The 12441-nt window shown below is 41.0% G+C and overlaps 1 protein-coding gene and 1 long non-coding RNA gene across 7 annotated transcripts in view; one reads left to right on the forward strand and one right to left on the reverse strand.

Moving 5' to 3' along the window:
• The window catches only part of STARD13 (StAR related lipid transfer domain containing 13), a 495175-nt gene that overhangs the window by 94558 nt on the left and 388176 nt on the right, over window positions 1–12441 (reverse strand). The gene's annotated exons all lie outside the window — the stretch shown is intronic.
• Window positions 2358–10555, forward strand: LOC139036359 (uncharacterized). The gene is made up of 3 exons (XR_011489148.1): window positions 2358–2436; window positions 9538–9628; window positions 10312–10555. It is a non-coding gene; the product is annotated as an uncharacterized lncRNA (long non-coding RNA).

Genomic DNA, 12441 nt, shown 5'->3' on the forward strand with positions numbered 1-12441 from the left:
ATTGTAAGAGAACTGCCTTTTTCTAATACAGGGGCTCCTGTGATCTGACTCAAAACTTCTTGCTATTGCTCATATAAGCTTATGATTCCAAAGTGCTGCTTTAGACTGTTCGGAACTAGACAAATCTCAGCGTAACAAAACATATGACATGTGACATCAAATGCAGACTACGTAGATATAACATACAGTAACAAACACAGCACAAGTCCAACTTTGTTCTAAAACTAACACCTTTGAAAATGTATTAAACACACACAGCAGGATTGTTTCACCTAGCAGCTTATAAAGAAGATTAAGAAGTAGCCTCCTTTAAAAACTACATCAACACAATAATGCTATTAGGAAAGGCACGTAGAAGTTTAGATCACAGTTATGGCTATTAATGCAACTGATCCCAGGGAAGTAAAGATCCAATAGACAGCATTTTCTGTCAGCCTCTTAAATCTGAGAGATGGCACTTTCTCACTAAATTACCTTTGAGGAAGATTCCAGTAATTTAGCCCATAGTTCAAAAAAATAAGACAGTTCTGATATCAATATCTCTAGTCTATCTGAGATAAAAGCAATTCTCTGAGGTTAAATAGAGTAAATAAATATCTTCCTGTAACTTTCCAATGTCTTTAAAGTGAATAATCAAAATGAGACACTGATTTCCATTTTAAATCAAGTTCTTGTTAAAAGATTGTCCTTCTAGATATCAAGTATACTACAAAGAAAACTTTATGTATCAATAACAAAAACTCCCAGTACAACTAGGAAGTAACTGCTGTCTTACCCACCGCCAGGACCTCTTCTATGAAATACAGGCTCACTTTGTTTAAAACGTCCTTAAGGCTGTGCTGTACCTTTGAAACAAAACCACTCTCTTCTTCATTTTCTGCCTTCTTGAAAATCGCTTCTCTGAAACTGACAGATGGTGCGTCTGTCACTGAGTGTTTCCTCTTCGTTATCTCTGCCAGCTAATATTTCCCCTGCGCTTAGCTGTTGTCTGTGAGACTGTGTTCCACATCATTCTAGCCTGATCAATGGTATGCCTGGTTTGAGGTTGGTTTTGGCCCCGCCTCCAGCTCTAAGAGGAAAAAAAAAACCCCGAAAACTCACAGCTGGATTTCCTATAAATCCTCTCCTTCCAATCTGGCTCCGTAGCTATGGCACATATTAGAGGAGAAAGCTGCCCGTCTGTCACAAACCAAGAGGGGCGATCCTTGCCTGAGGTCCCCTCGTGCCAGTGCTTGGCGTGTAGGTTATATAACAAACCCCACGGTTAGCTGACCTGAAACTTCACAGGGCAGGGGGAAGCATTCTCACCAGGCTTAGGTTCTTCCAAGCCTAGTGAGTCTCAAAAGAAGATGCCTGTGACTCACACACACACACAAACACACACAAATGCACGTGACCGGATATTTTTTAACATGTTAAAATTATGAAAACTGATTCCAAGGAGAAAATGGAAAAAAAAATCCAAATAAAAGAGTATCAGATTGGTGTGCTTGCACTTTTCTATCCTAAAACAGAGGTCATCATTCACATTTAGATGACACTGCAACCCCTGAGAGACAGGGTCTGCTGGTACTCATGCTACTGATGAACTTGGTGAGTCAAGAGAAGGGATGGGATGCATTTCAGGTTCAAGAGAGACAGAAGACTGCTCTACCAAGTATACTTGACCATGTAACACCAGTCTGCTCTGGAATCACTAGGCCAACACTTTCAGGTTTACATACTTTGCACAGTCAAGAGTAATCAAACCTTATCGGGTAGAAAGGCTAAATGTCTATTGCAAATATCCTCATGAGTGCTGCTAAAATAAGGCTAAGGATTTGAAGATGGCACCAGGACCCAGAGTCAGAAGACCTGGATTCAAGTCACAGTTCTATTTCTTGGACAGTGGCCCCAAACAAAAAAGGCAGAGGGTAAAGATCCAGAGACCAGATGGGTGATTTAAAAATTAAGATAAGATGATAAAATATACTGTTGTTACTATTTCAACTTTTGTATTGTTCTTTTCAACAATAGAGAGAATATTAAATACTATTAATATTGAATCTGGCAAAGGATGGTACCAAACGAAATACCACTGCCTAATAATAACTCAGATTTTGAATATCTGAACTCTACAGTGAGGGCAGATGTGGTAAGTACAGGTCAGAATGGGGTTGAGTAGTAAGTCTGAAACCTTAGTAGTCCTTCTGCATTTTCACAAAAGAATCTGGGAACCATCACGTCTCATCTGTCTTTCAGTCCCTTAAGAGCAGGGACATACACAATTGGTGTTCACTGAATATGTAAATGAGTGAGAAACTGAACTAGATAAGAGCCACTCACTGTAAATGAGGAATTGCAGATGACAGTGAGAAACCCAGGCTTGCAGTTGGAAAACCAGGTTCTTCAAGGCTGAGACTCCATGTGTGTCCTTCCAGGACTGTCAAATGCGAGGTTTGTGTGGGGAAAAAAGATTTCTGGGTCACTCAAAAGAGAGAATCTTTGCTTGTGGACCCCTGATCTGATCTAGCCTTCTACACTCACCCCTAACCATCTCCCCTTCCTCACTTCTTCCCAACAGAATGCCATCTGCTGACATGAGTGTGAGTCAAGAACCAGGATGTTTACAAACATCGCTTTAATGAAAGTACATGGATTGTTAAGAGTAAATTCTTCCTAATAGGGGGTGGAAGTCCTTGTTGGCTGTGGCTGGCAAGAAGCTTTCTAAATCCAGAGGAACTCTGCTCCGTGTGGGCTGTGTCAGGGGCAGCTGTGGACCCCTCCAGGGGCAAGGAAAGGCAGATGAGTTGAGTTCCTACTCCTACTCGGCCTGCCTTCCACTGCCAGAGTGGTTTTGACTTCTTGACCAAATGCACTGGAAAGTTAACCTACTTTCATAATGGCTTCAGGTGTATGATCTCTTTCCCATAAGCTGAAGGATTATATCAATTTGGGGTAAGAGAATTTACCGAGTGTGAAGATTTAACCTAATGAGTCCTTTTTTACTTCTATGATATGCAAGGAATTCTACGAGGCTTGCAGCAGATATATGCTTGCAGCAGCAGATTTACCACAGGCAACACGAAGGATTACAATCCAAAAGAGGATATGAGAACAGCGGGGGAGGGAGAGTGCAGCTGGGGCTCAAGGGGGAGAGATCACATCGTTTGGGGAGTTGGGGGTGGGAGAAGCAGAAAACACGACTGGGGTGGTAGCATTCAAGCTTGGGGAGGATCTGCATGGGCAGAGATAAGGGAGGACACTTGAAAGAGGAGGAGTCTTCCGCAGTAAAGAATGAGCTCAAAGGCACAGAGAAAGGGACAAAGCAAGCTACGGAAACAGTGAACCATCTGGTTCTGCTGAAGCACAGGGAACATATGGGAGAATCACAGGGGTATGAGACTCCCAAGGCAAGGAGGAACCATGCTGTGGTGTGGTCTTGATACCTGGGAGGGGGCATGGCGAGTTTATACTAAGTTCAACCAGCAGTCATGGGCCTTTGGAGATCTTTGAGCATGAGTATAACATAATCTGAGCAGTGAAATCAAGAAACCCTATTTAGGACTGATTATAAAGGAGAGAGTGAGGCTTCTCCAGTGGTTCAGCAGTAAAGAATCTGCCTTCAATGTGGGAGATGCAGGTTCAGTCCCTGGGTTGGGAAGATCCCCTGGAGGAGGGCATGGCAACCCAGTCCAGTATTCTTGCCCAGAGAATCTCATGGACAGAGGAGCCTGGTAGGCTATGGTCCATAGAGTCACAAAGAGTTGGACACAACTGAAGCGACAGAGCATGCACACACGCATAAAGGAGAGAATAGGCAGACTGAAACACTTAGGAGGCTATTGTAATAATTTAAGCAACAGGTCATAAAGACTCTAATTTGAAGGATGAGGGTAAAAAAGGAAGGGTTCTATAGGCAGCTGCATAGCCAAGAGAGTCAAAGGAGATAAGTCAAAGAAAATACTACCTTGAGGGACTTCCCTGGAAGTCCAGTGGTTAAGACTCCATGCTCTCAGTGCAGGGGGCATGGGTTCAATCCCTGGCTGGAGAAATGAGGTCCCTGAATGTCGAACAGTGAGACCATAAAGAAATACTACCTTGAGAAATTTTTTTTCTGGAGATATTTGCAGGCATATGTACAAAAGAAAAAACCCCAAGTTTTAATTTCAGTATTATTTGTAATCACCAAAGACTGCAAACTACCTAAATGCCCACCAACAGGGACCTTACAAATATATTAAGGTACCTCCATAGAATGAAATTCTATATGCAGACATCTGAAATACACATGAGGCATCACCTGCAGTGCAGGAGACCCCGGTTCGATTCCTGGGTTGGGAAGACCCCCTGGAGAAGGAATAGGCAACCCACTCCAGTATTCTTGGGCTTCCCTGGTGGCTCAGATGGTAAAGAATCCACCTGCAATGTGGGAGACCTGGGTTCGATCCCTGGATTGGGAAGATCCCCTAAAGGAGGGCATGGCAACCCACTCCAGTATTCTAGCTTGGTGAATCCCCACGGATGGAGGAGCCTGATGGGCTACAGTTGATGGGGTCACAAAAATTCGGGTGTGACCGAGCGGCTGAGCACACACATCAGGAAGCTGAGGCAGATACTGGTGAGAGGCACCAGACTGCCAGTGGTCAGGAGCATGTGCAGAAGAGAAGTTGTAGGCAGAGAGTGAATTTATGGCAAAGAAAGAAAAATACTGAGGAGTCAAATGAGCACTGGGTGGGACTCAGGATTTGGATTTTGCTTTCAGATTGGCACCTGTCTTCCCTAGAACCAGGTCAACCTAGGCACTGTATGACCTAGCCACATGTATGTGTGAGTTCTGCCCACAACCATCAACTGGAAGATGCCAGAAACCTGTCTAATCCAACTCTGCCTATGTTCATGGTCAAAAGACCAATAGACATGTGTCCCAGGTAAATTAGTACTTAAAAAGGAACACTGTCCATGTTTGGGACAAAAAAATGCTTTTAAGGATCAAACCAGGTGGCAGCGTAAAGGGCATGACATGTGAAGCTTCCCATTTTTATCAAAATTCTAGGCATAAGAAGTCATCTACCTATCACAAGTAATTTCCATGCCCAAGTGTAAGTACAGGGCAAGTTCAGGTAGGAAGAATAGCAATAATGATTAGGCCTGATCTGCTGGCCCTCAGTTTTGTAATTCTTAAATACTTCAATCATCAATTCCTTTCAACAACAGGACATCTTTAGTGATCACATAGGAAAAGTAAAGTCTAGCCTCACAGGAGGGGTGTGGAACTTCAACAGCAAACCCTGGGTCTATGGCTGCTGCATGTTGTTAGAAGGGCATTGGTCCAAAAGGTAATGGATATGACTCCTTGGGGATATTGTTTTCTTCGGTGCATAGTGCCAGGCCAGACAATTAAACATTTCTCACCAGCTCTATAGAGAGGAAAATACAGTGAGGAAATGGGGACGTGACAGAGGAACACAGCACATCAATGGAAAAGCCCTTCCAACTTAACGTGTAGACAATTTGCCTTGTGTGCAGAATTTGTGCAAAGCAAATTAAGAGTAGGATTTCGCAGCTGGTGAGGGCAGTATGGCTTCATGAATTAGAGTATGTTCTGTCTTTCATGCAGCAAAAAAAATTACTTCATGTCCCAAATGCTTGGGTTTTAATCTTGAAAGTGCCAGGTACAAGCAACATGAGGATGGACAAGTGACTTGAGATTTCACCTTGTTAAATGGATAACAGTAACGCAACTCTTACGGGTGCTGTGAAGATTAAGTGGGTTAATACATGTAAAATGCTGGTATAAGAGCATGGAGCATGGTATAAGCTTTCAATAGGTGTTATCTATCATTCCAGAGGGAGAAAGTAAAAATATAGGTGATTACGACTACACTTAAAAGGCTGATTCTGATTAACTGCAATTCAAGTAACAGAACCCTCTGTAAGAAGAGCTAATTGCAGTACTCATCCGTAATGTACTTTAAAACACTTGAGCATATATGGTTGGTACTATAATACATGTGTGTTGTTTAGTTTAAGTTATAAACTAGGTGCTGTCAGCATCAGATAAAGCATTCAGAGTCTGAGACAATCTAGCTGGCCTTCTGACAAGGGAGCCTGAACTTCAGAATTGGCTGTTACAAATCCTCCTTTGTAACCATCTCCACATCAACAATCTCCAAGTAGCATTCTGAGAGTCAAAAATGGGTTTCAATTGGTGAAAATTGTTATACTGACTAGCATGCTTGGTGGAATTAAAGTGTTCAAGAAATATATGTTGGTTCAAAGTATTTCAGTGTAAAAACCCAGTAAGACCTTGATCTGAACCTCTGTTACTAATGCCCCAGTCTAAAGCCCTAAATAAGCCTAGACCTGTAATCAGTATGATTTGGTTGTAAGAGTTTGGAAAGAGTAGTAGTTGATCCTTTTTTAATTCAAAACTTGCTTCTTTGGCCGCCCTTGTTTACCAGAAAGGACCTAAGAGTTGTGCATGATCAATCTGACAATCTTAGTTCATGTCCACAACCATGACTTCTAGAAGATTCCGCTTGCCTGATGCAGACTATAAGGGTGAGACAATCTGTTTTTGGAATCTGGGTGTTTGCCTCAAGCTTCTGTTGAGTCTTTTATGTAAGGCTGTGGTTGAAGCATCTAAAATGAAAGTGAAGAAGAGCTGGAACTTCTTGAAACTTGTACACAGGTTACATGAATTGATTTATGTTGGGAGGGGTGTGTTTGCTTGTTAATAAAAGTCAATATATTTGATAGAATTTGGTCCTACATTGGATTATCAATATGACTCAGTTGTGACTTTGGGGGAAAGTAGTTGACCCTGTTTTGCCTCAAAAGTTCTTCTTTGGTTACTATTATCTGGCAAAAAAAAAATCTAAGAGTTGTGCAGGACCAATCTGATAATTTTTCTCCACTAATAAAGATGGTACAGAGCTTGGAACTCATAAGGCATTTAAGAATACCAGCAAAAGTTCAAAGTTTGCTTGACTAAAGAGCCCAGGACAAAGATGCTTCTTTTGGTCATATTTGCTTTAGATATTGAATTCTAAGTAATCCACCAATTTCTTGGCAAAAAGAAACTAGGAAAAAACACATCAGAAATGTACTACCCATTATTTGCTTTATGCTATGAATATAATTATAAATATGAAATCTTACAGGTTGTCATCCTGTAGTATATAGGTTCATTCACTATTAATAAATTTTTATTATCTTCACAGAGTAAAATCAAACACTATAATAATTTTAATAACTGATAAATACAACCTACAGATATTTTTCTTTAAAATATTTTAATTACATCAAATAATGCTCATTGTAAAATTTTAAACAAAAGTCCCCTTTTTATCCACAACTCCTAATTCTACTTCCCTTCTTAGAGTTAATCACTACGAACAGCTTAGTGTCTATTTTCTGAACTTTATATATATATATGTAATATATACATATAACTTTTTATGTATATATAACATGTACATGGGCTTCCCAGGTGGTGCAGTGGTAAAAGAATCCACCTGCCAATGCAGGAGATGCAAGAGATGAGGGTTTGATCACTGGGTCGGGAAGACCCCATGGAGGAGGAAAATGGCAACCCACTCCAATATTCTTGCCTGGGAAATCTCAGGGACAGAGGAACCTGGAGGGCTACAGACCATGGGGTCACAAAGAGACGGCCATGACTGAGCACACACACACACAACATGTATATACACATATTTTATATGTGTAAAATACACACACATTGCTACATATATGTACATACATCCATGTTGCACACCCATTAGATAATCATCTTTACATAAATAGAATCATATTATATGCATTATCCAAAGACTTATTTTGTTCACTTAGCAGTCTTAGAGATGTTCAAAAGAACAAATGTAAAAGCTACTAGCTTTACCCAACGGAATCCCAGTGATGTTTTAGTCAAAATCTGGTACCAGGGAAGCAAGACCAAAGAAGTCGCACTGCTCCAGAATGGAGTCAGAAACATGCCTGTACTTTTCTAGATGAGTCATTTGTCAGGTCTGTCTCTCCTGTTCCTCTCCAACAACTTTAAACCCTGGACAGTATGGAAGAACAGATGGATGAATGAGTGACAACACAAAACTCATATAAATAAATTAACTGAGTGGATGAATGGATAAAGAAATTGTGGAACATATATACAATGGAATATTACTCAGCCATAAAAAAGAACATTTGGGTCAGTCCTAATGAGGTAGATAAACCTACAGCCTATTATACAGAATGAAGTAAGTCAGAAAGAGAAAAGCAAATATCATATATTAACACATGTATATGGAATCTAGAAAGATGGTACTGATCAGCCTATTTGCAGGGCAGCAGTGGAGATGCGGACATAGAGGATAGACTTGTGGACTCAGTGGGCAAGGGTGGGATGCACTGAGAGAGTAGCATGGAAACATCAATTACCATACGTAAAATGGATAGCCAGTGGAAATTTGTTCTCTGACTCGGGGAACTCAAACCAGGGCTCTGTGAGAACCTAGAGGGATGGGACGGAGTGGGACAGAGGTTCAATTAGGGAGGGGACATATGTATGCCTATGGCTGATTCATGTTGATATATGGCAGAAACCAGCACAATATTATAAAGAAAGTATCCTCCAATTAAAAAAAAATACAATAATAAAAAAAAATTAGTTGAGTGGGATTTGGTTCCTGTACTTGCTGTAGGTGACAGACTATCCCTCTAGCATGCCCACAGGTATCTGGAGTCTGTCTGCCTTTTTTCTACCCCATTTTTAAGCAGAAAATAAATACCACATTCTATGGTTGAGTTTCTTTTACTTATGGCAATGAACATGTCGAGCTTCCAGATTTGGATACTGAGTTGCTTGGGTGCGTGTGCCTTTGGAACACGAGCAAGCAGAGGCATGTGCTAGCTTGCAGGGGTCCTGCGGTCAGGCACAGGTGTGCACAAAGAGGGCTCTGTGACCACCCACAGTCTCTGGGGTCATGGAACCCATTTTCAAGTTGCAACTTGTGGTTTTCAGGTTCTCAGGATACTGTGTGTGCCTCCAACACAATTTCAGTAGCAAACATTTCAGGTAATGTTGAAAACCAAACAAGCTCAAGTTTATATTGTGCTCTAAAAACAAACTCTCCCCAAATCCCTTTTCTAGCATTTAACATCCCTAAAGCTCTGTTTGGAGAAAGAAATGGCAACCCACTTCAGTACTCTTGCCTGGAGAATTCCAGGGACAGAGGAGCCTGGAGGGCTACAGTCCATGAGGTCGCCAGGTGCTGGACACTACTGAGCGAGGAACACACAAATAGGTTTAAAAAAACACAAAACTATCATATAATTCCTACTACATTTAATCCCTTTTCTTTTTCTGGTGAAAGGTTACTTTTCATTACAAAGTTACAAATTTTCTCTTTGTTGTTAGTACATATTGTTTAACAAGGAAAGTTCTGCGAAGCCTGTTATGTTTTCAGGTAGAGGCAACCTACCATAATCAAGGTAACTGGCTTGACCACTTGGATTACTGACTGATTTTTTTCTTAACTTTCTTTATCTGAAAAGATTACATAAGAAAAGTCTGACTGCACATCGGCAGCAGGAGGGCTCTGAATGAACTGAAGGCGCAATGACAGCTGTACATGGAATTCAAATGGTAAGAACTTAATTCCACATCAGGTACAGTTTAAAATGTCAGCACTGCCTTATCTATGTGATGCTCCACTGTACATGTAGGATTTCTACTTCAATACTTGTAAAATTCCAAAAGTTATAAACTTCTGGTTTACATTACATAGAGAAAAAAAAAAAAGAGTAATAGAGGCAAAGCTTGTCATAAAAAGTTAGCCGTACATTGAGAAGTCCTACTGAAAATGGAGAAAATAAAATCATGCAAGAATAACTGCATTCACAACTGTGGGCTCAGAAGAATATAAGCCATGAAAAAAAAAAAGAATATTCATCTTGGCAGTATCTCTCCTACAACTCTGAGGCTCTGGAGAGCTCGCTTGTGGTTTCTGTTGCCAAGGAATGGAACCTACTTTGGCACTCGAGTGGTAGGAAGGTATGTGGAGTTCTGGCATCCAGCAGCTGAGACCAGAGAAAGTCAACAGGTGGGCAGAAAATATAAACTACCTGCTGGGGCGACGCCAACTTCACAAATAGTACATGGGACGATTCCACAAGAATGGACTTGCCTCTTGGAAACTGGCACCAGCGTGCTTCAGGATCGTCTACCCTAATTCCATGCCTGTCTTTTCCTTTCACTCCTACTGTTAAGTAACCCTTAACCTTATTATACTGGTTTACGTTTTCAACTGGTGTTATCTTTAATTCTAGGTGGAGAAATCCACAATTCCTGGGTGTAACTCAGAGGCCCGCTTTAATTATGATGCTAATGGCGACAACCAGGGAGCCCAGTTTGGAGGAATAAAGCCTCTGGTCACATGACGGTCAGGCTGATCACTTTCTAAACTGAATTTCTTCCACTGCTTTGAAGGGTATGTCACCAGTCATCGCCTTGCTCAATTTGTTTGCAGCCCCGAGTTCGGACTTTTATTCAGGGTTACCATCAAAAATTGGATTACGGAATTTTTAATGCATGTGCATTATAATGCAATAAAATTGCAAAAAAAAAAATAAAGTCTCAGATTTCTCTTTTAAAGTTAGCTTTGAAATTTCAGGACAAAAGCAGACCTAAGTAGATTCTGAAACTATCATGAGCAGCATCTTTTTACAACCTTGCAAACCAAAAGCACATCCCTCACTTTTTTGCTAACATCTGATTGCTTTCTATCAAGTGCTCTACATGATTCGATTGAAACTGACTTCAGAACCAAACTTGGAGGCCTACTTATCTAAGAGGCTCAGGCGTACTCGGATCCTGAACTGGTTCTTCATTTTGCTGTGATGCGTGGGTGGCCATGAGCATTCCTGGCAGCTATAAGGCATTTGCTAATGTATTTGGCTTTTAAAGTTGTTAATCATACTTATCAACACAGGCAAGCAGTACTGGCCACAAAAGATTAGCTACTCTACTATAACGGTCCCAATAGTCCCAACCCAGAAACATCAGCACCAAGCGATAACTACCTCAGCCAGCTACAACCATCAATGACTTCAGAACTTATTAAAAACCTTAGCTTCTAATAAATCCCAGATTTTCTTTTCCATCACCGTAAACACACACACACACACACACACACACACACACACACCCCCTCTCCTCGCTAAGGCCATTTGCAGTGCTGTACATTGTTTGTATTTTTAAAACAGCTACAATGCACTTTAAAATACCACACATATTTTGAGTTTTAAAGTGACCTTTACTGTTAAGGGCTTTAGGTGCTACTGAACTCATATGAAGAAATGTGTATAATAATCAGGAAAGAGACTGCTTTCCAGGGAAACTAAGCCTTGTTTAAATTCTTTGGAAACATTAGTCGCTAACTGCAGTTTTTCTCCTAAGGCACACAAAACATTGTTCTATTTAGAGAACAAGAAAATGCTTCACCCAACTCAGAAGTGAGTGCATCAGAGAATTCATAAATAAAATTAGTATTGTGGGGGGGGGGAATGGATACCTAGAGCTGAGCCTGCTAGTCTCTGATTGGTGAAATCTTGTTTTCACTAAAGACTCTTCCATAAAAGACTGTGTGCTCATCAACAGACATATTTGCGCTCAAGTGCCCAAGTCTGGGCCATAGTGTTAATTCTTCCTGGCCCATCTTTATTCCACAAGGCTAATATTAGCATAACTTCTATAAAGCAAAACCAGTAAAGGTTCATTTTCTATTTCAATCCTCAGAGAAATTTCTACACAGTGACCTTGAAGTAACCTGTGACCCATCCACTTTGTAATATATCATGATTAAAAAATATATATATATATATATACCAAATCTAGTGATGCTCTATTCTGTTGACCAGGGAAAAGCCGGAGTTTGGAACCATGATGCTTGAACATGATAACAGTCCTCATATTTGATGTCAGTTTCATCAATTGGGCTTCCCTGGTAGCTCAGATGGTAAAGAATCTGCCTACAATGTGGGAGACCTGGGTTTGATCCCTGGGTTTGGAAGATCCCCTCGAGGAGGGCATGGCAACCCACTCCAATATTCTTGCCTGGAGAATCCCCATGGACAGAGGAGCCTGGTGGGCTACAGTCCATGGGGTCACAACGAATCGGACACGACTGAGCGACTTATGTTGTTATTGTGTTCATCACTTGGAGATGTGGCTACTTATGACTGAACAACTGTGGGAAAGAGAGATATCTCACTTTCTAGGTGTCTTCAAAGGAATGCAGAATACCATTTCCCTAAAGTGTCTAAATGCAGGCCGTTCCAAAAACAGAGATGGACCAGATAGCTTCTTGGGATGAAGAACATGATCAGTAATATTTGACTAGATGCTATCCAGGTGGCCCAGTGGTAAAGAATCCACTTGCTAATGCAGGAGATATCAGA

This window comes from Odocoileus virginianus, chromosome 8 (genome assembly GCF_023699985.2).
Source record: "Odocoileus virginianus isolate 20LAN1187 ecotype Illinois chromosome 8, Ovbor_1.2, whole genome shotgun sequence".
Classification (NCBI taxonomy): Eukaryota; Metazoa; Chordata; class Mammalia; order Artiodactyla; family Cervidae; genus Odocoileus; species Odocoileus virginianus.